This window comes from Aristolochia californica, unplaced genomic scaffold (assembly GCF_029961685.1).
Source record: "Aristolochia californica isolate CCGP_79_NKW_82.1479 unplaced genomic scaffold, dmAriCali1.0.hap1 SCAF_11, whole genome shotgun sequence".
NCBI lineage: Eukaryota > Viridiplantae > Streptophyta > Magnoliopsida > Piperales > Aristolochiaceae > Aristolochia > Aristolochia californica.
The window spans coordinates 9751931-9777319 of NW_027181782.1; the positions used below are offsets into that span (position 1 = coordinate 9751931).

Here is a 25389-nt window from a genome sequence, read left to right on the forward strand (position 1 = left end):
TCTGGGGTGCTAGTTTTGGAGTTAAATCTCCGGTTATTCCGCTCGAGCCAAATACACCATGGAACATGCGCAAGATAGGCCGAAAGAATTAACTTGCCCAGCCGAGGAAGGAGAATCCCTCGAACCATCTCAAAGGTGCCAAAGAGGTCTTGATGTAGCCCCAGTTGGAGTCTGATTTTCTGAAAGATCTTCATCCAAACTTGCCACGAAAATCCACAGTGTAAGAGGACATGCTGGACTGTGTCTTCGCACTCACCGCAAAGGGGATAAGAAATATCGAGGGTAGTGAAGCCTCTTCTATGAAGGTTGTCTGAAATAAGAATTTGTTCTCTGATGGCTGACCACACGAAAAATTTGATTTTTCTTGGAACTGAGAGTTTCCAAGCCAGATTCGCCTTGTGCTCATGAGTACTGTTTCTTGCTTTTTGATGTTGTTGCTCATATCCTATGGATCCTTTGGCTTGAACTAACTAGAGGCACTTCCAAGGTTGCTCATCTCAGCCCCCTCTTGCCGATTGTATCGAGCTGAATTTTGATGGAAGCTTGCTGAGGAATCTAGGGCCGACTGGTTTTGGGGGCATCTTTCACTCATCCAATGGTGAAATCTTGCTCTCCAACTTGGGACCCCTCGGGCTGTTGATTCCACATTGGCTGAACTTTAGATTTAGTGAGAGGATTGGGCATCTTTAAAGACAGGTTTTGTGGTTGTTTGGTAGTTGAAGGTGACTCTCTTGTTGTCATCAACTAGTGTAGCAGGAATACTCTACCTCCTTGGAGATCGTGACATATATTTTTTGAGGTCCTTGTTCTTTCAGACAATATAATCTTATGGTCTCATGTTTTACGGTCAGTCAATTGCTTAGTTGATTTGCTTGCCAAAGAGGGGTATCCAACCAACCCCTCATCATAAGGGAGTCCCCTCTCCTGAAAGATGAGAATAAGGCATCAGAAAGAGAAACCAAAAAGCAACTACCACCAAGGAAGCTGATTCTTGAAGATGCAAGAAATGGAACTTCATTGTTAGCTTATGCAGCCAAGTCCAAATTACCGGAGCCTTATTAGTAATCTAAAATTTGCTACATGGATGTGAGAGTAACGAACTCCAAAAAGGATATTATGAGGTAATTGCATGACAAGGACCAAAGCATAATACTGAGTAATACACACGTTAGTTGGACCAGTAAGGAAGCGTTTTTAAAAATGACCAATTGGTTTCTAGGTCTGTACAACATCACTCACTAACTTAGACATGCCTGAAGACATTCAGCTACTGGCACAATATATATTCAATCAAGAGACGTCTCCAATGCAAGCAAACCCTCAAGACACCTCACAAGGTTAAGAAGCTGTAAAGGAGCCTTAATATCCTCAGGGGTCACCAAATCTTTGCATCTAAACTGTACACACGAGCCAGATAGAAAATAGACATGCAAATGTATTTGCAGATGAGAGAGGCTTTACTCAGGAAGGCCACAGTTGTTACAGACAACCACATTAGGGCAGTCTCTTGCATAATGTCCTGACTGCTTGCAATTCTTGCACAAGCCTACTGATCTGCAATAAAAAACAAAGAAAGCAATAACGTTACCCAAAAAATTGACCACTACTATGTATGTGGAACCACATGTACAAACAAGGTCCGAGCCAACTAGAAAAGAAAAATCCATAAAGTCTTCGGATGTCAATGCTTTGTTCATAATTCATTTTCTAGACACAACAAACTTGATCCTAAATCTATCAAGTGTATCTTCTTGGGATACTCTCACACACAAAAGGCTTATGTTTGTTATAGTCCCACTCTTCAATGTTTATTGTTTGAAGACTTCTTATTTTATTCTGACAGTGCTCCTCCTGGTCTATCCTCAGTACCAGGTTCCCCTTGACTGGTTGTGCCCCGTGATACAGAGATTATTCAACCCCTAGAGCAAGTGGCCGATACCACACCTGTAGAGTAACAGATCCTACACAGGTAAGTCCTTTATCCCCAGTTATTTTTGGCTTTCAATATGATACTCGTCCTATTGCTGTAAGGAAAGAACCTAGATCATGCACTAGACCTTCTACTTCTCATCCCATTTCAAATTTTGTGTCTCATCATTGCCTCTCACCTTTATGTTGTCAGTTTCTTTCTTCTATTTCCTCCATATCTGTTCCATAGTCCTATTAGGAGGCTCTACAACATCAGGGGTGGAAGGCACCACTGGATGAAGAAATGAAGTCACTTAATGACAATTAGACATAGTCATTGGTTCCTCTTCCAATAGATAAAAAACTTGTTGGTTGCAAGTGGGTTTATACTGTCAAACATAATCCGAATGGGTCAATAGCATGACTGAAGGCTCGACTGGTTGCCAAAGGTTATACTCAGTGTTATGGAATTGATTATGAAGAAACCTTCTCTCCTGTGGCAAAAATGAATTCGGTACGTATATTATTATCTCTGGCGGCCAATTCATCATGGCTGATATATCAACTTGATGTGAAAAAAATCATTTCTAAATGGGGATGTTAAAGAACAAATTTATATTCAACAACCACCTGGGTATGTGGTTGAGGGAGAGTCAGTATGTCGACTAAAAAAATCTTTGTATGGTCTAAAACAGTCCCCTCGGGCATGGTTCGAGAAATTTAGTCTAGCCCTCATACGGGCCGGCTTTTACAGATGCTCTGGATATCACTCAATATTTATTAAAAACACACCGAGAGGTAAAGTAAGTTTGGTTGTATATGTTGATGATATCATGTTAACTGGTAGTGGTTCTGAGAACATCCAGAAAACAAAGGAAAAAATATGTGCTGAATTCAAGACGAAGGATTTTGGAGTACTTAAATCCAGACATGATCTACTAGAGTAGACAGGAATGATGGGATGCAAACCAACAGACACTCCTATGGATTCAAATACAAAATTATATGGAGGCCCTAAAGAAGATGTAGATATTGGGAAATATGAAAGACTAGTAGGAAGACTTATTTACCTGTGTGTAACAAGGCCGGATATATCCTGTGCAATAAGTGTGGTAAGTCAATACATGCACAAGCTACAACTTAGTCATTGGAAAGAACTTGAAATGATACTATGATCTCTGAAAGGAGCTCCAACATCTTTCTATCTATTTTTCCTTTAACATTCTGTATTTCATCTTTCTTTCTATATTTTATTTTACTTTCTATATTTCATCTTTCTGACTATATTTCATTTTACTTTCTATATTACATCTTTCTTTCTATATTTCATTTTACTTTCTATATTTTATCTTTCATTCTATATTTCATCTTTCTTTCTATTTTTCTTTTTACTTTCTATATTACATCTTTCTTTCTATATTTCATTTTACTTTCTATATTTTATCTTTCATTCTATATTTCATCTTTCTTTCTATTTTTCTTTTTACTTTCTATATTTAATCTTTCTTTCTATATTTCATGTTAATTTATATATTTCATTTTATTTTCTATATTTCATCTTTCATTCTATATTTCATTTTACTTACTATATTTCATATTTATTTTTATATTTTAGAAAGTTTTAAGTTTGTTTTTGTTCTTTTATGTTTTAGACTTTCTTGTATAGAGGTTCTCTAGTACCTTAAAGTTAGAAGAATTGGCATTCTAGAGGCTAGAATCTAGAAAGGGAGTACCCAATAGATCTGGAATCTAGTTTGTATTGAATCTCTTGGGGAGATATCAAATTGGTGTAATTGGAGATTACACTTGGCTTGAAAAGAACCTGACATCTCTTTTGTACTTTTCAACTATTAGAGCATATTAGTAGAATTTTGTTGAACAAGGGTTCTTGGCGATGGCTACCGTTAGGGGAATATCAAGAACAAAAATCATTGTCTACTTGTGGTGTGTGTTTTTTATTACTTGTCTCATACTAAATTTTGGCACTCCATGTGCTTTAATTTTTTATTTAGAATCTCATTTTACCCCCTTCTTGAGCAGGCTTCTGGCTGAACCTCACACCTCTTAAAAAAATCCATGACCACTTTGCTAAAATTTTGAAACCGCACTCATGGGAATTTCTTTAAGCCATAAATAGACTTTCAAAGCCTACAAACTTCCTCCCCTTCAACTATAAAACCAGGTGGTTGAAAGATATACACTTTTTCATGAATCTTTCCATTGAGAAATAATAAACATGCAATTGATAAAGTGGCCAAGTGAAATGCGTATCAATAGAAAACAAAACATGTACTAAATTAAGCCTAATAACAAGTGAAATAATTTTTTTATAGTCAATTCCATAAGATTGAGTTTGTCCTTTGGCAACCAACCTAACCTTAAGATGAGCAATATTTCCATCAACATTATGTTTCACAATAAAAACCTATCTAGAACCCACAAACTTATTTTCCATTCGGTAATGGGGTTAAGTCTCATATGTAGTTTTAATACATTGCCACTATATTCTCCTCCTTGGTTGTTGTCCAACCTGGAAGTTGTAGGGCTTCCTAATAATCCTTGGGAAGAGAAACAAAAGACAACTACAAAAAAGGAACAACAACTAGAAGACAATCGATTAGTAGAATAAATTTAGAAAGAGGATGATAAGTAGAAGACCTAGAAGGAACAAATGATTGAGGCTCTTTCTAGATGGCTATAGGTCGAGTGTCATATTGTGTAGGGCTGTCAATTTTATCTAAATATTCAATTTGCCCCGTGGTTTATTAAATGGAACAAAAATTCTTACCCTTATATGTAATCGGGTAATTTTACTCGTTTTACCATTTTATCATTTATTAAACGGAATGCAAACAAATAATACCTAATCTATACCCGTTTACCTATTTACTGATTATGTAAGGGTATTATCATAGTCTCTTTATATACCTATGTAGGAGACCTTGTTATGTATGTTATTGTATGACTTATATATTCCTACGTTATAAATATATTGTTATATTTTTCTATTTTTTAAGAATTTTATACATTTTTATACATTTTTACCATTTTTCATTTATTTACTAATTTATCTATTTACCCGGTTGTTAACCGGGTAAATAAATGGAACATTAATGCTTTAAAAAATAATCAGATGAAATGGATATGGAATACTTGAGTGGTATACGGAGTAGTCAAATTCCATTTCGTTTGTATACCATTTCCAAGAGGAATAGGAAGAGAACGAGAATTAAGCTCGGAATCAATAGATGTGTAGACTTTCTGGAAAACAGAAAATAATCACTGACTTGTTGTAATTTGAGTACAATGAACCTCTATTTATAATAGAGGAAATAAGTAGAATCCAATAACAATTAAACTACGCTTCTCTCAATTACACCAAATGATACATCTTAGAACAATTGAACAACTAAACATAAATAGAGGATTAACATAATTAAAATACCTTTAACTGAGACTCTTCAGAGAAATTCCTCCTATGAGACTCCTATAAGACTCCACCATATTAATTTTGGCTTTGAGACTTGTTATGAGAGTCTTGTAATACTCTTCATATTTGATCTTCAACACTCCCCCTCAAGCTAGAGTTTACAACTTCAGCTTACAAGGAAAAACAATTCTTGGTTTTCAATCTTCTTTTCCTGAAAAACAATTCATAAATACAAAATTCTTCATCTTTTATTCTCCCCATTTCCTGAATATTTTGGTAACGTAAAAATTACTACAACATGTGGAATAACATACCTCTTTTTTGTAGTACTTCTGCGATTTCTCCTCCTCAAGTTGGGGATAAAAAAGGACATAGAGACTCAGCTTGGACAAAACACTTTACGGGACAAGAAAATCACTCCTAGCCATACGACAAAACTCTATGCACCAATCAAAATGGCCATAGTCTAAAACACACTTCGTTCAAATTTAAAAAGCAAAAACGACCCAACTTTAGGGCATACAAAGAGACTACTCACTTTTTAAGGGTAGCTCAAACACAAATCACCTCTTGGATGAAGAATAAAATACTTGATTCAAGGTGGATGTTGGGCTCACTCTTATAAATTTTAGGTAGTGGGCTAGTCATTGTTGCAAAGTAATAAAAACACAAGATGATCAACTGAAGAAATACTAAAGGAAAACAACTTAACCACAAGGAGACGACTAATGCAACACTCATACTTTCAAAGGAATCTAGAATGTGACCTTTTATTTGAAAAACTAGGGGAGACAATAACAATAGAACTTTCTAATTTTGACCAACTACAACTTTTTTGGGGGGTGACCCCAATTTTTAGAGTTGATGATCCGTAAGATACACAACCAAGTAACAAAAATACAAAACTTCAAAAAAACATCAAAGCAAATTTTTTTTGCATACCTTGATTGTGCACATCATGGAGTGATCAATTCTTACCAAAACTCTATGATTAGCAGAGAAATTTGTAATTATGACCAAAACTCTCTGATATCACGTTGAATTTCTACAAAAGAAAAAAACTTCATTGACCCTTTGAGATGGAAAGTAAATAAGGAGAACCTCCATTCATATGACATAGAATTGTAATTATGCAAGTTGGTGTATGTCCTCTTTTGTCTTTTTCCTTTTGAAGCATGTAGCCCTAGGGGCATTTTAATCATTGTAAATACCTTCCCAAAACTCTCAATACAGCCTCAAGGCATGGGTAGAGCATTCAAGCATCTTCATCTTTGCTCAAATTCATTCTTACACCTCTCCCTCTTTTCCTCTTATTTCTTTCCATTGGTTTCCTCTCATATCTCCCAAGAGCTAGAGTTCATCTCTTCTCTCCTTCCCTTGAGATATCTTCGGTTTATGTGTTGGTCTAAGAAATTAGTATGGTACCAAAGAGGGGAAATATTTGATGTGGAAAAAGGGCAAAACATGGAGAAGAAAGCAAGGAAGAAGAAGAAGAAGAAAAAAAGCAAAAGAAAAAAGTGGAGTTTCTCGTTTCTCCTTAGTCTTCTTTCCTAATTCGTGTATTTCATTGGATTTTGCACTCTCTTATCATACGTTTTATATAGGAAATTATCTACTTTTGGAAGACCTTTGAGTCTAATTTTCAACTCAAGAAAATTGTTGGAATTTTTTATTCTAGAAATAGAAATTGAAATTTGAAGTAGCAAAGGTCAAGCCACAAAAAAGTTTCATGTAGGAGCAGAAGACCCTAGCTTTTCTGAATGGCTTGTACCAACACGATTGAGAATTTATATTAAAAATTATTTCTCAAAATAAACTATGTGAGTCTACTTTATATTCTAATAAACCATTTCAGAATCTAATCTTACTTATCCACATTAGAAGAATCAAAATTCATGTTGGTATCCAATTGGATGCAAAAATCTGAATAAGCATATTTTTTTGGTTCACATTTTGAGGTTCTAATGTTGGTTAAGTTTTATATTTGTTTTTAAAATTTATTCAAGAATTTATCAACTTGAGTATCTTTCCTTCGTTAAAAGTTTTCTTTCTTTTATCTCACATCACTTTAATTTCCTTATGAGAAGTCTTCCCCCATATGAGTTCAATTTCCTTTTTTTACAAAGTCTAAATTTTTTGAATTAGAAAGTCCTGTTTCCTCATTCTAAATTCAAAATATGAGTGTCTAAAATATCCCTTATTCCAAAAATTATATCTTGAACATTTTCTTTGCAAGTAATTGCTTTATATGAGAAGTCTATTTTTAGAATGTTTCTCATTATTAAATTCCATCTCGAAACTTTCTTGGTGTTTTTTTTTTAAGTTTCCTTAATCATAATGTTCATAGAGGAATTAATTTTTAGCCTCCCTCTTGAGTAAAGCCTTGTCACTTTTTATCCAACTATTGATCTAAAAGTGTCTCCCTTTAACTTGGAAGTATGAAGAGCTGCATTGTACGCCTACTTCATTTAGAAGTATGAGAGTTACTATCTTTTTATTCGCACCCTTAATTAATCAAAGTAATTTATGCATGTGTGCCCAACATCCTGCTTGAGACAATTCTTTTATTCTTCACCTAAGAGAAGATTTGTGTTTGAAGCTACCCTTAAAATATGAGTAATATCTTTGTTGTGCCCTAAAGTTGGGCTGTTTTTCCGCCTTTAAAATTGAGCCAAGTGTGTTTAAGATAGAACGTTTTGGCTGATGTATGGAGCTTTTTTATACAGCTAAGAGTAATTTTTCTTATCTCACCATTATTTTGTCCTTGCTAGGTCTTTTAGTAAAGAACAAAGAGATCCCCAGTTTAAGGGAGAGAAGTAGAAGAAGAAGTAAAAGAAAGAGGCCACCAACAATGAAGAATTCTTACATGTTGTGGTAATCAAGTTTTAAGTAACTAGAATATCTAAGGGGGAGACAAGTTGAAGACTACTAGAAAGATGTGAACAATAAGAAGATGAATCAAAACAAATCAATCAAACTTACAAACACCAGCTTAAGGGGGAGTGTTAAAAGACACTCACGTGTGTAGAGGTGGCATGGCTAGTAAATAAGGAGAAGTTCCATAGAGATGGAATAAAATTGTAAATATGCAAGTTGGTGTATGTCCTCTTATGTCATTTTACTTTTGAAGCATGTAGCCCTAAGGACATTTTAGATATTATAAACCCACAACTATAATAACAACCTCAAGGCATGGGGTATAGCATTCAAGTTTCTTCCTCTTGGCTCAAATTCGTCCTTACACCTCTCTCTCTCTTTTCCTCTTCTTTCTCTCTTGTGGTTTGTTCTTTCCTCTCTCGCAAGAGCTAAAGCTCCTCGCTTCTCTCCTTCCTTTGATATATCTTGGGTTTATGTGTTGGCCTTAGAATTAAACATAACTAAATCACTTTAATTAAGACTCTTCAATGAGACTTCCTCCAATGAGATTCCTGTAAGATTCTAAGACTTCTTGTTGTGAGAGTTGTATAAGACTTTCATATCCACTCTTCAACAAGATGGCTTAGGTGACTATCAACTAATGGAAAGGAAAGCTCTAGAGAGTCTACATGAGGTTGTAGAAAATACGGGTCCAATGGCATAAGAGGTCAAGGCAACCATTCAATAGGAGTAAACCCTTTGGAGAAGAACCATCTCTAGAATTGAATGGTTTGTCCACAAAGAGTGTAACATCTCTAGAGATAAAGGTTCAACATCGAAAGGCATTATATACCTAGTTTTGGCATTTTAATTAAACAAGGAACTTACATTTGCTGCTTTAGGATCAATTTTATTTCTACTTAAGCTGAAGTCATAAACAAAACTGACACACCCAAATACTTTAGGAGGGAGAGGGAAAGGATTTAGGTCAGATTTTTTTTTTTTTGGAAAAAGGAGATGCATTATGTAAAACAAGATAGGCATTTGATTAATGAGAAAACATGTCTTGAGTACTACAGGAGACCAATAATATTGAGGAACATGCAATGATAGTATGAGAGCTCATGCAACTTCTAGTAAGTGTCAATTTTTATGTTTGGCTACACTATTTTTCTAAGGTGTATAAGCACATGAAATGTGGTGGATAATGTCATCCATTCTACAAAATGATTGAAATGAGTGAGAAAAATATTCTTTTGCATTATCTAACCAAAATATTTGAATATTTTTGTTGAATTTAGGATCCCATGTCAAGGTCCTCAACCAAGGTAGTGATTGAGCAGAGGAAGAAAACGAAGAGAATAAAGGAGAACAAAGAAAGAAGGCATAACTTGGATAGAGAGATGGAGAGAGAGAACTTGGGAGAGGAGACAATTCTTAGGACGAATTTGAGAGAGGAGAGGGAAGACTTAATTATGTACCCCATGCCTTTAGCATCTATTTATAGTTGTGGAAGGTAGTTTATAATGATTACAATACCTTTAGGGCTACAAGCTTTGAAAAGGAAAATACATAAGTGTTGAAACCACACGGATTTTATACAAGGATTGACCCGATATAAATATCTCAACACTCCCCCGCACGGGGAAACCCGTGGAAATTCGGGGCCAGTAGAAAGCGCACGGGGAAAACCATGGAAATGCGGTGGGAGCCGGATTCGAACTCGGGACCAACCTGCTCTGATACCATGTTAAATTTGGGTCGAAGGCCTTATCCTAAAATGACTAGCCACTTAGGAAACCTTTTCTCCCAGCTAATAAATGCAAGATCTTTATACTCACTAATATATGTGGGACTATCCTTTTAACACTTCTCCTCACGTGTAGGCACATGGATAATTTGGGTAGAGGCCCTCACGTGGTGGCACATGGATAATGTGGGTGGATGCTCACAAATGAGAACCTTGTTCTGATACCATGTTGAAATCAATGCGCTAAAAGGCTTGAACCTATTAGGAAAGCAACCGCACAGATCTTATACAAGGACTAGCTCGATATAAATATCTCAATAATAAGTAGACATACATCTTCTTATCCTTATGAGAAGACCTTTAAATTACCTCCTTTGCCACTTCCTTGACGAGGGAAAGGTATTTACATTGATGCCACTTTGAGGTGTCTTCTAACACTCCTCCTCAACCTGGGGGAGATAAAAGATTATAGATATTTAGCTTGCCTCATATGGATGTTAAAATCTTGGATGTGATTGGTTTCATAAGAATGTCTAATGCATGCCCTTGTGATGGAACATGTTTGAGAGATAAGATACCAACCAAAAATTTCTCGCGTATAAAGTGGAAGTCTACCTCTATGTGTTTTGTCCTCTTGTTGAAGACATGATTTGAGGTGATATGAATAACCACCTGGTTGTTGCAATATAATTCCATAGAAGCTTCTTTATAGAATCCCAATAGAGTAAGAAGGGATATAATTCACAGAAACTCACTAAGTGTGTTGGCCATAGCTTTGTACTCTGCTTCTACACTAGACCTCACAACAACATTCTGTCTTTTGCTTCTCTATGTAACCTCCAACTAAGGTATAGTACCATGAAGTGGACTTCCTGTCATAAGGTGATCCAGCCCAATCTGCATCTAAAAAATTCCTACGTTAAGTGGCCGTGATTCATATAGATAAGCCCTTTCCCAGGAGCTCCTTTTAAATTGTTGGAAGATAGGCCCAAACACATAAGAAGTAGGACCCACCATGATTACCACAAGCTGACATCCTTATCACATAAGTTGGAAGATCAAGAAGAACTCACAAAGGCATATTTATCTTATGGTCATGTCCAAGAAGAGTTCTAGTTTGAGTTATGTTCTGTATTTTATCTATATTTAGTTATTTAATTATGATAGGACTTATCTTTAAGTGTTAGAGTTTGAGTGTAATTGGGACAAAGGTAGTTTTATTGTAATTGGACTCTACTACCTTCCTCTATTATAAATAGAGGTTCATGTATTTTGTTTACAATAAGTTATTGATGTCAATGAAGTATTTCTCTTTCCATAAATTCAACATGGTATCAGAACAGGTTCTATGAGTTGACTTGGTCAACCCACAGAGATAATGAGATCCTTTTCTCTAAACCTTAAACCCTAAATTTAGGTTCGTAGTTATTTTTTTTAAGTCCCTACACCGTAGTTTGCTTTCCGTTTTTCACCTCTATAATGAGATTTTGATATTTCAAATTATATATGGATGGAAAGATATTTGAGTCTACTTTCCAAGGAAAAACTATTTTTTTCAAATTGGAGTTATATACAGAGAGATATCAATATTTGAATGAGAGAAGGTCAGATTGAAGAAGAGGTTCGAGCAGCAGTAGAAAGCTTAAGCTTCCAAGGTAATTTATGCTATCAAGAAAGTGACTTTTTAAGGAGAAATATTGATCAAAATAAAGATATGTATGTATATTTTATTACCTATCCAACCAATTCTCGGTATGAATTTTTATAAGGAGATATTGATCTTGGAATATTCAATGGTCATGCTGAAAAAAAAGGAGAAACAATACTTAGTTCGGTCAAATGACAAAGACTAAAATATAACATATTATTTATATTCTGATAATTATATTTTTTGAAGGGAAGTTATACTTGGATGAAAGGTATTTAAGTCTAGTTTTAGAAGGAGAAAATTTCATGTAAATCTGATCTATATTTAAAGATATATTCGCATTGGAAGAATTAAAGGTCATGCTGATATTCTGTTATATTGAAAAATCTGAATTTATGCCCTTTATTTTGTGTCACTATTTGAGTTGCTATATCAGGAAAATATCTCACTTCCCCCTGGTTTATGGACTTATTAATACATCTATGTTATTTGGGCTTATTTCTGCATCTATGATATTTGGTTCAAGCTGGGATCACTGCCATTACCTCCCAGCATGAGGGGTAGAAGTAGAAGAAGTACAAGAAAAAAATATTTTATTTCATATGTTGTGGATAAGTTTATGTGGCCTAAATATTCAAGAAATGGGGAGCACAAAAGATGAAGCTTATGCCTCTAAAAAAAGTATTTATATCGGATTATGGTTATTTCATGGGTCCTTCTACAAGGTTTATTATTTTGGTTTGTGTTATATGTGTTGGAAGATGGTCGTATTAGATTATAGTTGTTGCTATTATGTTTCTTTGGATGAGACATTATTATTGAAGAAAATGTGGCCTCAACACCTTTGCTCATTCCATAATTTATTTGACTCTCAAAAATATCACGATTGGGATACCATGAGAGTCGGTGCCTGGATTGGGACACCATGATACATTTAACTCTCAATAATATCACGGTTGGGATACCATGAGAGTCGGTGTCCAAATTTGGACACCATTATAAATAACTCCCCCCCCCTTCATGATATTTGGTTCAAGCTTGGATCACTGCCATTACCTCCCAACAAGAAGGGTAGAAGTAGAAGAAGTACAAGAAAAAAAAATATTTTATTTCATATGTTGTGGATAAGTTTATGTGGCCTAAATATTCAAGAAATGGGGAGCACAAAAGATGAAACTTATGCCTCTAAAAAAAATATTTATATCGGATTATGGTTATTTCATAGGTCCTTCTACAAGGTTTATTATTTTGGTTTGTGTTATATGTGTTGGAAGTTGGTCGTGTTACATTATAGTTGTTACTATTATGTTTCTTTGGATGAGACATTATTATTAAAGAAAATGTGGCCTCAGTACCTTTTCTCATACCATAATTTATTTGACTCTAAAAAATATCACGATTGAGATACCATGAGAGTCGGTGCCCGGATTGGGACACCATGATACATTTAACTCTAAAAAATATCATGGTTGAGATACCATGAGAGTTGGTGTTCGAATTGGGACACCATCATAAATACCCTCCCCCCCCCCCCCCCTATAATGAATTTTATTACTCCTTCCACTTGAGATTTGTTATCCTGTGGAGGGACATGGTGGTGGACACTTAAGAGCAATGCTGATAGATACACACCTACAGAAGACGAAGTGTGCCCTACATCATTAGGACTGGAGTAGGGAGCAATGTCTTATCGGCTAGGATTGATTTTTAATCTCACTTATATTATGCCAGTAGGGCCCCATGAAAGAACGCAACAACGTGAAGGGGAGTGTTGGAAGATGAAGGCATATTGGAAGATGTGCCATTTTATACAAAAAGATTTTATACATCATTTGCTGCAAGCTGGGAGTTCATGTTATTCTCTTACCTTCAGCATGAGGGGGAGTGTTGGAAGATAGGCCCAAGCCCACACGACTAGGGGTGGCATCGAGTTGAGCCGAGCCCGAACCTGCCTATGTTCGAGCCGATCTTGATTTAAATATTTCGAGCCGAGCTTCGAGCCGAACCTCGTCTCAAGCCTAAAATTGTTATCGAGCTCGAGCCCAAAATTTTTAACCGAGTTCGAGTCGAGCTTCGAGCTGATCTCGAGCTTCAACATACATTTAAAACTTTTCAAAAATATATATAAAATAAATTGTATATAAAGTTATGCATACATTTTACATAATATTGGGCATGACCTCTACATAAAATTGGGCATAACCTATATATATAATACTTGTATAAGATTGGACATGACCTCTACTTAAAATTGAGCATAATCTAAGTATATAATACCTATGTAAAATTCGGCTTGACCTCTACTTAAAATTAGGCATAATCTATATAGATAATACCTGCATAAACACTCCATAAATTGTCTATACATTCCATAAACACTCCAGGAAATTGTTTATACACTCCATACACTCCATAAAATAGTCTAAACACTCTATACACTGCATAACATTATGAATAAACCCCATACAATAATCAAACACAACAAAATTAAATGAAATATCACTATCAATTTACAATCACCCAAATAAAAATTATAAATCCTTTAAATAAAGTCCTATTACTATTAGAGACTTACTAGAAAATAAAAAAAAAATTTAATTTTTGTTAGGAAAGTTAAATGGACCTCTTATTATTGCCTCTTCTAAGGAAATAAATAAAAATTAATAATTAATCTAATATATTACTATACTTATCGAAAAAAATGTAATCAAATAAAATGCCGAACACAAAATTTCTATGAAAATTGCCTCATGCTAAAAGTATTATATCATCAACTGTCAAATACTTATTCAAAATTTTTCTATACGAATTTCTAGCCCATCTTGGCAAGAAAATCTTACTTAGAACATTATATGATTTTTTAACAAGAATTTATAATTAGAAAAATATTATAAAAAAATATGAGGCAGTAATGGTCCCTATATTTCTACTAAAAATGTCTTTTCAACATTTATTGAAAAAACCACTAATAGTCTCTAGAAACGTATTTCTACTCAAATATCTTTTCAATTTCTTCAAGAGCTATAAGGAAGGGACAAAGAGTTTTTTTTTCTTTGTTTATTATTTCGCACGTGTGAAATCGACTTCGGAGGGAGAAATATTTCTCCCAATTTAGGAAACTCTAACTATTCTCTGTTTTTTGCCAAGATGACTGGGAGCGAAGGCGTGGCGCCGGCGAGCACTTGTCGTCGGCAATGATGGAGGTGGCGGTAATGGAAACAGAGGAGGCGAAGAAATCGAAGGGGATGTAGCGGCCGACGACGACAGAGGTGGCCAGAGTAGCGGACGTCCCTCCCCCCACGATCCCGCGAATCGCCCATGAATGAGTCGGCTCGCGTGCTTTCGAGCGGAACTTTGATTCAGTCAAGCTCGGCTCGTTAACTCAAATGAGCCAATTTTGGATCTCGAGCTCAAGAGATACCAAATCAAATCGAGCCGAACTCGAGCCGCTCGGTTCGAATCCACCCCTCCACACGACCAAGGAGGGCTCACATATCTAAGAGTATTATAAGATGAGCCCAAGTACATAAGAAGTAGGACCCACCATGATTACCATAAGCTAGAATCCTTATCACATAAGTTGGAAGATCTAGAATAAGTCACAAAGGCATCTTTATCTTATGGTCACTCCTAGAAGAGTTCTAGCTTGAGTTATGTTTGTCTTTTATCTATATTTAGTTATTTAATTATGCTAGGACTTATCTTTAAGTGTTAGAGTTTGGGTGTAATTGGGACAAAGGTAGTTTTATTGTAATTGGACTCTACTACCTTCCTCTATTATAAATAAAGGTTCATGTACTCTGATTATAATAAGTTAATGAAGTCAATGAAGTATTTCTCTTTCTATAAATTCGACATAAATATCTTAGTATTCTCAAAGGTTTTCCAATGGGTAAGTGTTTTGTGCATATACTGAGTCACCACACTTACTGCATATGATATATCTAGTCTAGTCATTGTGAGGTAAACGGGCTTTTCCACAAGCCTCTGATATTTACCTATATCAACATCTTCTCCAGACCTTACACATAAGGTGTTGTCATCCATAGGGATGTCTGCTGGTCGACACCCCGTCATCCTTGTGTCCACTAGTAGATCTAAAACACACTTTCTTTGAGATAATATAATTCCATGTTTTGACTGGATTGCCTCAATACCCAAAAAATATTTTAGAAGTTCAAGATCATTCATTTTAAATTCTTTGCATATCTTCTCTTTGACTTCTTTTATGTTGTCTGCATCACTGCCAGTTATGACAATATCATCCACATAAACTACTAGTAATACTTTTCCATTTAAGGTATTCTTGGCAAAGACAAAATGATCTATTGAGAACCTTCTTAATCCAAACCGTAACATTGCTTGGCTAAATTTTTCAAACCATGTCCAAGGAGACTATTTAAGCCCATATAAAGACTTCCTCAATTTGCAAACTGACTCGCCATCAACAACAAAACTAGGTGGTTGATGCATATATATCTCTTCTTTAATGTCCCCATTCAAGAAGAAATATTTTACATCCAATTGATATACCGGCCAAGAGGAATTAGTGGCTAGAGATAATAAGATGTGTATCGAATTTAATTTAGCCACTGGGAAGAATGTTTACTCATAATTTACTCCATAACCCTGAGTGTACCCTTTGGCAATGAATCGGGCATTGAAGTGAGCAACAGAACCATCAAGATTGTGCTTGATAGTGAAAACCCATTATAGCCCACGTGTTTCTTGTCAGAAGGAAGAGGAACTAAGGGCCCAAGTCTAATTATCATATAAGGCATGCATTTCTTCTTCCATGGTTGTCTTCCATCCGGGATGTTGTAGAGCCTCTTGATATGACTGTGGAATAGAGATGGAAGAAATAGATGCAAGAAACTGACAACATGAAGAGGATAACCAATGGTAAGAAACAAAATTAGATATAGGATGAGAAGTGGAGGGCCTAGTGCAAGTCAGAGGCTCATTCTGTAGAGCTATGGGTCGAGTATCAAATTGTGGGCCAAATACAATAGGGGAAGATGAGCTTACCTCAAAGGGATTCTCAAACTCCACATGTGTCGTGTCGGTTGAGGCTTTAGGGGTCGATAGTAGATCCGCATCAAGTGGAACAATAGGCTTTAGAGCAATCTGAACCGATGAAAGACCCTAAGGAGCATCTTTTGAAGAATAAAAAGATGTGTTCTTAAAAAGGTGAGATCCCTAGAAATAATTAACTTCCGAAGAGATGGATTATAACAAACACAACCTTGTTGGGTATGAGTATAACGCAAAAAAATACACTTACGAGACTTAGACTCAAGCTTACGCATTTGAGGGGATGAAACATGAACAAAACTTATGCAACCAAATACCTTCAAAGGAAGGAAGAACGGGTCTTCAGCTGGAAATAACAATGAGTATGGGAATTTATGGCTAAGTACTGAAGATGGCAGCCTATTAATAAGGAAGCATGATGTAAGAATGGCATGAGGCCAATAAAAGTAGGGCACCTTCATAGAGTAGACTAGGCCTCGGGCTGCCTCGGGCTACCTCGAGGAGATGTTGATTTTTCCATTCGGCTAAGCCATTTTGTTAAGGGGTGTAGGCACATTATGTTTGATGCATAATGCCATTATCCCGACAAAAGGATTAAAATTCATGAGATAGGTACTCTTGCGCATTATCTGGCCGAAACACTTATATTTTTTTTCCAAACTGAGTAGACACCATGGCAAGAAAAGACTTAAATATGGAAAAAAATTCAAACCATTCTTTGAACAGAAATAGTCATGTGACTCAAGTGAAGTCATTAACAAAAGTGACAAAGTAATTAACTTGAGATATGTTTGAGACACTTAAGGGTCCCCATACATCTAAATGAATTAATGAAATGGGAGCAACACCTTTAAGTTTAGTTCAAGGAGAATATGTTGTCTTTTGGTGTTTGCTTAATTGACATACTTCATAATTTAAATTTGATAAAGTTTTCAAAGATGGAAATAAGTTTTGAAGTGATGTTGTTGATGGATGACCAAACTGGTTGTGCCATAATCTTGCCTTTGGCTAAGAAGTGGAAACTGCAGTGACTGGAAGCAAGTTTAAGTAATATAGGCCTTCTTGTTTAAAACCTCCAAAAATCACCTACTTTGTTGTTAGATCTTGAAAAACACTAAAAAAAGGTGAAAAGGTGATGGAACAATTTAAACTGTTTTGTTAACTGGCTAATAGATAATAAATTTAAGGGAAATTGAGGACAAATAAGACATCAGTAAGCGGAAGTAATGGTGTGATTAAGGTGGATCCTTTTCTAAGAACTTTGGTGTGGGATCCATCAGCTATGGTAACAAACTTGTTTGGTAGACATGGAGATATGGAATGTAAAAGACTCTTTTACCTGTAAGATGCTCGGAGGCCCCTAAGTCGATGATCCAGGATAAAGAGGAGGAAGTGGCAGAAATCATATATGAGACTGTGGTGGTCACAAAAATAGTTTAAGATATAGGAAAAGATGGAGGGCATGTCATCGGAGTTTTCATCTTCTGGAAGTGTTCATAATCATCATCGGTGATAGTCTTCTTGCCTCTTTGTGACTCTGATCAATTTGCATTTTTCTCATTTTAAAAGAGGTTGGATTGGTAGTGACCCACTTTGGTTTGCATGAAGCTTGCAATAGGTATCTACGAGATGGTTCAATTCACCACAATGAGTCCAGACCTAGTTTTCTAACTGTGAAGAACCAGAGGCAATTTGATTAGCTCTTGCTCAACCTTCTCTATAATTTGCATTGCATCCTCGAATGGTAGAAGATGTGGCCCTATTCCTGAGTACATAGAAGATGATACTTCAGTATGAGAGGTGGAGGAAGGATCTAGCATACGAAGTAATGTTGCACTGATGTCATCAAATGATGGAAGTGCAGAGAAGTTGAGAAGTTTGAGTTTTAACCACTTCAAGATATGGCTTGATGTCTGACAGAAAATATCAGCTGCTAAGGCTTCCCATTGCTTTTCTTGAATAAAGATGTCAGTAGAGTAGAGCTAATCAATCTTCCACTCTTGAATCATTCCTCTAAATGGAGTCATGTTGTCCCCTTGCTTTTTATTGAGCATGATTTGGAACACATCATACAACTTCTGTAAGTTTTTTTTACTAGAGTACAACTTAACACAAGTGTCTCAAATTTATTTTGCAGTTTCAAGGTGAACAACATTGTTGGCCACATACTCCTCCATGCTATTAATAAGCCAACTAATGACTAAGGTGTCATTCTTGAGCCATTTCACATGAGAACTGTCTTCTTCATCAATGGGTGGAGTTGGTATGGTTAATTGACCTAAGAGGTCTCGAGTAATGAGAAACTTCTTAACTGATTAGGCCCAACTCAGATAATTAGGTAACTCTCTCATGGGAATGGTGGTAATTTTAAAAAGATCACTATTCTTCTCATATAGTCTTCAGCCATTATAATCAATAAGTAAACAACTTCTTATGTGCAATATTGAAATCCAACAAGTAGGTTGCGAAGCAAACTGATGCAAATATATGAATCAATTTGACAAGAGAGGAGCAACTTGAACTCAAATAGTATGCATCAAATATCTCAACTTGTCCAAGTGATGTATCATAGATGATAGATCTCATACTTTTATCATACATGAACTCAAAATCGGATTGGAGAAGGGTCTTCAACCGAGAGAGAATAGGTAAGTTACTATCCTGTTTTAAACAAGCACTAAAACAAGAATGAGAGACTAATCACATGTTGATCACACCGATTAAAAGGATTAAATCTTCATCAATTAGGAGATTATTTCAAATAAAATAAAATCTGGAATTAAACTTGAATCAAATCAGAATCCAAATTTGAAATCAAATCAAATCTTTCAAAGAGGGAAACTTGCCTTCTTTATCAAATGCGCCACCTTACAAAATAGCACAATTTCTTCTTCTTCTTTCCTTAAATTGATTAAGGAACAAATACCATTGAATATTTTAATAAACAAAAGCTCCAAATCAACCAAAATAGTGACACTTTCTTTTCTTAAAACAAACAATTTTTGGATGGCTTTAAGAAGTAAACTTCCCTTCTCTAATTATGCGCAAGGTTTGGATGATAGAATCATGCCTTTTTTGCCCCCCTTTTTTTTCTTTTTCCCTCAAACCTTTTAGGTATGATACCAAAAGAAGTAAACTTCCCTTCTCTAATTATGCGCATGCCTTCTTTGCCCCCCTTTTTTTTATTTTTCCCTCAAGCCTTTTAGGTATGATACCAAAGAGGATAAGACACCCAATGAAATACCAAAAAACCATTTCAAAGACCAGCAACCTTATAAAAAAATCCTTCTCGGCACCCTCTCAAACAATCTTTTGGCAAGTTCTTTGGGAAGAGTCAAGAGGAGCAGCAAATTAACCGATATAATAACTTAAAAATGGTAGAACAGCAAGCTTAACTCATAATAGACTTTGATACCAATAACATATATAGTGAACCTTGATTCATATAAAAATTCCAGCCACAAACATCAGCAGAATATGCAAGAGAGTAATAACACAATCGATTTTGCATGGGGAATAAAAATCGAGCATAATCACCATGGACAAGCCACTTTAAAAACCAAGAATATAATCACTACCTTCTCATTCAGATTAGACAAGAAAATCATCCATAAACTATCTTATAGAGATAAAGAACTATCAACAATAATCTCATAAGAAAAAACTCTCTTAGAGTAGCTTCAAGAGAAAACTGTGTTAAACACCTAGTCAATATGTTAGGTTCTTCCCGAGCCATGGATCGAGTCACCCTTCTTTTCTCTCTTCCCTCCATGGTTGTTCTTGACGCTGGAAGAGGATTCTTGTTTCTGGAATGTGGAATGATGGAAATCAAGTAGAATGATGGAGCTTTGAAGGAAGCTCGACCTAGACCTCAGAGGGAGAATCCGACCTAGACCTCTGAGGGAGAATCTGACCTGTTTACTCTAATTTTCTCATTACTTGATTTCTCCTTTCCTTGACGTCCCCCTAATTAGGGTTGAGGACGGAATTATACAAGTGACCCATAGGTCAAGTGGGTCACGCCACGTTACAACTAAACCAAACCAAATGAAATTACATTAAACGTAAATTGACATAATTTAATTCCTATGCCTGTGGATAACTCGTGATGCAATGGAGTCCATAACATCACCCCCTCCTAGAGAAAGAGCTTGTACTCAAGCTCGAAGTAGGGGTAGAGGGTGCAGAACGCAGCTAATGGCTCCCATGTCGTGTCACTGGGATCAACATCAATCCATTGCACTAGGATCTCCCAATCACCCTGAATGCGGGGAGCCTGTAATACTTGTGCTGGAGTAGAAAGGACACGTCCCTCATGTAGTAGGGACAGAGGTGTGTACAACAAGGGAGAATCACCTTGGAAGGCCTTCAGTTGGGAGACATGAAACACATTGTGAATCCTAGCCTCTGGCAGAAGCTGCAAGCAGTAGGCAACTGTACCAATGTGGTCCATAACCTGAAAGGGACCATAATACTTCGGAGAGAGCTTGTGGCGTTTGGAGGCTGTCAGCGATAGCTGCCTATAGTGTTGGAGACGCAGCCATACATAATCTCCTAGAGAAAAGAAGACTTTTCGGTGCTTCTTGTCGTAATATATTTTCATAGAATGCTGAGCCTCCTAGAGATGAGTGCGTACCTCAGTGATGAATGTGTCTCTTTTGGCTAATGCTTGGTCCAAAGTGGTGACCTTAGAGGCACCCGATTCATATGATAAAAGGTTGGGCGGGTCTCTACCATATACTACCTTGAATTAGGTTGTGCCAAGTGCGCTATGGTAGGAGGTGTTGTAACAGAATTCAGCCCAGGCGAGCCACTTAACCCACCTTTTAGGTGAGTCCCCCATGAAACAACGAAGATACATTTCAATTGTTTTGTTGACGACCTCTGTCTGACCATCAGTCTACGGATGGTAGGCTGAAGAGAATGCTAACGTTGTGTCCTACAGCTTGAATAGTTCTTTCCAGAATGTATTGGTAAAGATGGCATCCCTGTCACTGGTAATGGAATTAGGCATCCCATGTAAGCGGACAATATTATCCATAAAGAGATGAGAGACCTGAGCTGCAGTGTAAGGATGCACCAGAGGGAAACGATCAACCACTACAAAGATAACGGATTTGCCTGACGAAGAGGGAAGTCCATCTATGAAGTCCATAGAAATATCATACTAGACCTCTGACGGCAGCTGAAGTGGTTGGAGCAACCCAGTTGGACTTAATGATTCAGCTTTATTCCGTTGACAAATCTGACAAGCCGCCACATAATCGGCTATACTGCGCTTCATGCCCCTCCAATAAAATTCCCGACTAATCCAGAAATATGTTTTTTTTCGGCCCTCATGTGTACTGTCATGGAAGGAGGCTAAAATGCTATGAATCAGTGGGGACGTATGGTGTAGAAAGATTCTATTTTTGTAGAGGACCAGATTGTCCTTAACCTTCCAATGGGTTGTTGCTGTCCCCTGCTGGATCTCATGATATAAAGCTATAATTTTTGGGTATTGTTGTGCCTCTTCCCGTATAGAATCCAACAAGAGAGCTCTGGGCTGATTTATGGCATGTAATTGCGGCTCTAAAATGTCCCGACGAGATAAAGCATCAATCCCTACATTCAAACTCCCAGGTTTATATTCTACAGTAAAGTCAAACCCCATAAGTTTACTTAACCAATGTTGTTGCAGTGAGGTAGTGAGGCGCTGCTCAAACAAATACTTGAGGCTGTAATGATCAGTACAAATCAGAAATGGGCGTTCCCAGAGATAAGGCCGCCAATGCTGTATAGCTTTTGCTAATCCGATCAATTCCCTCTCATAAGCTACCAACATTGGTGGTGTTGGCCAAGTTGGCGGCTAAAATAAGTAATCGGGTGTCCCTGTTGGTGTAACACTGCACCAATACCACCCCCCAAAGCTTCACATTCCACAATAAATGACTCATCAAATTCGGGTAGCTGCAAAACTGGGGCGGATGATAAGGCCTCTTTCAACTGCTGAAAGGAATGAGCCGCTGTCTCTGACCAAGTAAAGGCATTTTTCTTCAGTAGGTTGTTGAGCGGAGCTGCAATTTGGCCATAGCTGCGAATAAATTTTCTGTAATACCCAGCTAGGACCAAAAATCCCTTTAAGGCTATAATGGATGTAGGAGGAGGTCAATCTGTGACGACTTGTATCTTACTCTGGTCTACTTTCAACCCAACTACTGAAATAACGTGGCCCAAGTATGCCACTTCTGAAGTTCCCATAGATCATTTGGACTGATTTAAAACCAAATGATGTGACGGATAAGAGAAAATACCTGGTGAAGGAGCTAAAGATGCTCTTCCCAACTGTTGCTATAGACCAAAATATTGTCAAAAAATACCAAAACGTATTTCCTCAAGAGAGAGGAAAATACCTCATTCATGAGGGCCTGGAAGGTGGAAGGTGCATTTGAGAGACCAAATGGCATTACAAGGAACTCAAAATGGCTGTGATGCGTACAAAACGTTGTTTTCTCCACATCTAATGGGTGAACTCAGATTTGATGATAGCCAGATTTCAAATCGAGTTTGGTAAAAATAGTAGCTCCATGTAGCTCATCTAGCAACTCATCCACCACTGGGATGGGAGCTTTATCTTTAATGGTATGCGCATTGAGTTGCCTGTAATCCACACAAAACCTCCATGACTTATCATGCTTGCGGACCAGTAATACCAGTGAGAAAAAAGGAGACCTGCTGGGCTGGATAATACCCTGGGCTAGCATCTTCTGGCACTGCCTTTCAATCTCATCCTTCTGTAAGTGGGGGTAACGATAAGGACGCACCACTGCAGGCTCAGTGCCCGTTTTCAAACGGATACGGTGATCACAATGCCTAATTGGCGGTAAAGCAGTAGGGTCCTGAAAGATATCCTCAAAGTTTATAAGTAATTGAGATAACTTACAGTTGGTTGTGGTATGGACCTGAACAACCTGTAGTGTGAGGGCATTGGTGCTTGGGTGCCAAGCAATATAATCTGACGGTGGTTCTCTGTAAAGTACATGGTCAGAGCTTGAAAATCTCATAGTATTGGCCCCAACAGTTGTAGCCATTTAATTCCCAGTACCAAATCGAATCCTGAAAGTGGAATCACCAGAAAATCTGCAATAAATGTGTGTCCCTCAATATCAAAGTGTGTGGTTGGAGATATGCCCACACTAGTAATTTTATCCCCATTGGCTACTGATACAGAAAGGCCAGTCTGTTGCTCGACTACTAACCCAAGTTGTTCTGCCGCTGACTGATGAAATTATGTGTACTACCCGAGTCAACTAAAGCCAGTAACTATAGATGATGTAACTGGGCTTTAATCTGCATGGTACTAGAACTACGTAGACCAGTCATGACATGAAGGGAAATCTCTGGACCCTCTTGGTCTATCTCCACAAACTCCTCCTCTGGTAGTATGTCATCACCATCCTCCCACATACATATTGTTCATCAAAGTTAAAACTAAGGCCCTTGGCCTTTCTCTGATCCATTTCTTGTCTGTTCAGGTTTTTGAAGTAAGGAGCAGGTGGAGCCAAGTTAGAGTTAGAGTTGTTTGGTCGTGGGGCTGCACTGGCTCCAGAACGTGGAGGTCCATAATAAGGGGTTGGCGTAGTGGCATTGGGCCTTCCTGGCCAAGATGGTTTTCTGACCAGTGACTCCTTTAGAACACTCTTCTTGTGCTCAATTGACCTGGCTAAATTCATCGCGTGGTCCAAATCTGTAGGACCATGTAATTCAACTTCCAGTCTCAAAGCTTTTGTCAAACCCGCAGTAAAAATATGAACATACTGGGTGTGACTGACAAACTGGTTTGCTCGGGCTAACCTTTCCTGGATGGTCTTTTGGTATACCTCTAGTGATCCAGTTTGTTTGTAATTGATTAATTCGCCCAATGGATTGCTACTAGCTGGAGGACCAAATCTCATCATGCAAGACTGCCTAAAGGTTGCCAATCCTGAACCAATTGGTCATTTCGGAATTGGTGGTACCATAGAAGCACTTCATCGAGCATGTGATAGGCGGCCAAATAAAATTTCTCATCCGCAGGTGTTTTTTTATGATAAAAGAACTGATCACACTTGGCTAACCAAATCAAGGGGTCCTTAGACCCATCATACGTAGGAAAGTCAAGTTTTAAATACCTGGGAACGGTATTTGGTCCCTGAGCGACAGGCCCCAGATGGGGATTGTGATGACACATTGGTGGTTGTGGGGGAGGTGGTGGACGGAATTGATGGTGGTTGGCCGGTGGAGAGTAGGCTGCCGGTGGTTGTGCTCGTGTACCATTGTCGTCTTGTCGCCGGAGGAGAGCTTGGATGGCATCATCCATGGATTTTATGGCCTCACGTAGGTCAGAGGTTGTCTGATGCACTTCTTCCAAGGATTGAGCCTGAAGGTTTGTCCTCTGCTGATTATCTTCAACTAATTGCCTCAAATCCTCATGGGAAGAGGAATCCCCAAGGGTAGACCTGTCTGATCCCAAGATGTTAGGTTCTTCCCGAGCCATGGATCGAGTCACCCTTCTTTCCCCTCTTCCCTCCATAGTTGTTCTCACGCTAGAAGAGGATTCTTGTTTCTGGAACGTGGAATGATGGAAATCAAATAGAATGATGGAGCTTTGAAGGAAGCTTGACCTGGACCTCAGAGGGAGAATCCGACCTAGACCTTTGAGGGAGAATGTGACTTGTTTACTCTAATTTTCTCAAAACTTGCTTTCTCCTTCCCTTGACGTCCCCCTAAATATGGTTGAGGACG

The 25389-nt window shown here is 37.4% G+C and overlaps 1 pseudogene; it reads right to left on the minus strand.

The window, feature by feature from the left end:
- The window catches only part of LOC137943599 (uncharacterized), a 38964-nt pseudogene extending 13823 nt beyond the window's left edge, over nt 1-25141 (minus strand).
- Nucleotides 25142-25389: the final 248 nt, after the last annotated feature.